The sequence below is a fragment of the Cebus imitator genome, unplaced genomic scaffold, assembly GCF_001604975.1.
Source record: "Cebus imitator isolate Cc_AM_T3 unplaced genomic scaffold, Cebus_imitator-1.0 Scaffold0, whole genome shotgun sequence".
NCBI lineage: Eukaryota > Metazoa > Chordata > Mammalia > Primates > Cebidae > Cebus > Cebus imitator.
The window spans coordinates 10,307,020-10,309,218 of record NW_016107315.1 but is presented as its reverse complement, the minus strand read 5'-3'; positions in this window follow the sequence as shown (position 1 = coordinate 10,309,218).

The window sequence follows — 2,199 nt, the reverse complement described above, 5'->3', positions numbered from 1 at the left end:
TGTACTGAAAAACTAATTTTTCAGCTGAAAATTTTTTAATCTAACTTTGCTAGTCAGATACTTTCTATATTGCAATCTATATTGCCAATTTAGGATGTGATTTCTGAGTCTCTTGTTATACTGTAAAGGTGCACTTTATTTTGTCTTCTTAATCATGTATTTATGGTGTCTAATAACTGATAATCTGAATTCAATGTGTTTTTATGTCAAAATTTGTCAGTTGTTTAGAATATTTCACTTTTTTTTTGAAATGAAGTGACAAGACAGATTTTTGGTTAAAGGATGGGAGTTGATCACTAGCATAACTTTTTCTGGTTTTCCTCCTTTTTATATTTAAGGCTGCTAAGCCATGTTCAGCATCTTAAATGTGGACTATCCTGACATACACAGTGTATAACAACATAGCTCCTTGGAACCTTCTATATGTGGTATAATTCTACACTTCCAAGGAACATGACTTCAATAATTCAGCGATTCACGTACTGAAAAGCCTCAACTAAAAGGCTGTCCTTTGTTTCCCCCTTTAATACTATTATTTTCCACTTTGATGCAGCAAGTGGAACAAATTTCTTCACTTACGGGGTTATTAAGACTGTTACTTCCTATTAAGCCAAGTAATTTATTTTTGTTAACATCTAACTTTCGTAGATTGGTGCTAAAACTGTATACATTTAATCACTAAAATATAAAAACAAGTGGTGCTGTTATGACTTATGGCACCAGAAATGAGCTAGCCCTTGGGTTTTTTGTTTGTTTGTTTGTTTTTTGTTTTTTGTTTTGAGACGGAGCCTTACTCTGTTGCCCAGGATGGAGTGCAGTGGCACGATTTTGGCTCACTGCAACCTCCGCCTCCCAGGTTCAAGCAATTCTCCTGCCTTAGCCTCCTGAGTAGCTGGGATTACAGGTGCATGCCACCATGCCCAGCTAAGTTTTGTATTTTTAGTAGAAACAGGGTTTCACCATGTTGGCCAGGCTGGTCTCGAACTTCTGAACTTGTGATCTGCCTGCCTCAGCCTCCCAAAGTGCTGGGATTACAGGTGTTAGCCACTGTGTCTAGCCTTAGCACTTGGGTTTGTTGTTGTTTTATTAAGAGTATTGTATTAATTAAATCATTACATATTTGAAGTTATATTACAAAAATGCTAAAAGATTGATTGAACTTTTTTTTGGAAATGCAATCAAGTGTACATTTTTTTGCAGTTTTAAAATGAGGAAAACTTTTTTGAAACTGTGAAAAAGCTCCATGTGGTAACTGGCTGCTGAGAAAACCCTTCACTAAATAAATAAATAAAAACTGAATAGGATTGTCACCAACAAGGCATCTTTGGCTAACGTTGATTGTCTAGGAGAAAGGTAGCTATGTAAATAAATAACAATGAACTAGAGCAAATAATGGTTTAATGGTTTTGGTTATTGCATTTTTAAAATGGTTAATTAGGGAATTTGTAGTTGTTAGGAAATGTAAGGTTTTATCACTGTTGATTAACTGCCAGAAAGACTGAATGTTCTATTTTCAACATTTCTCCCCTACTAAAGAATAAGCAAATTATACTGAAGCACAGTGTAAACATCTTCCCAATGAACAATTTGTCTCACTTGTCAGATTAGGTTAGTGCAAGAAGGCAACATGAGAATCATGATGTGTTGTCTGATTTCTCTAAGTTAAGAACAATAATAGTCTTTTTAGTTAGTATCTTAGATGGCCAGGTTTCAAACCTGTATGTGGTACAAATAATTTGGGTAATATTTTTGTATTTTTGTTTTATATACTCTCTAATCTCAATTATCCTTTGCTGGGAGAATGACAGGTTTCACTTACACAGGAAGGTTTTTGTGTAGGAAACTTTGTCCCAGCCCTTGGAGGGAAGAAGTTCCTTGGTTTACTTAGTAAATAGAGTTTCTGGCCACAGATGTGCCAAGTGATTCAAGAAAAAGATATGCCCAAATATAAAGTGAAACTTAATCTTCCCGCAAACTGAATTGGATTTATTTGAAAGATGTTACAACTCTTTTTAAAGTTAGATTTTACCCTGAGGTGTAGTATGTGTAATTTTATGAAGATTGAACTAGAAGAGAAGTTCACAATCTTCACATTTTAAATAATACAGTGGGTGCTAAATGTTTTCTTAAAAATCTATTACAGCGTTTGATCTTTGCTTATGCACAGTGTGCTTTTATTTTATGGAATAAATTTTACTG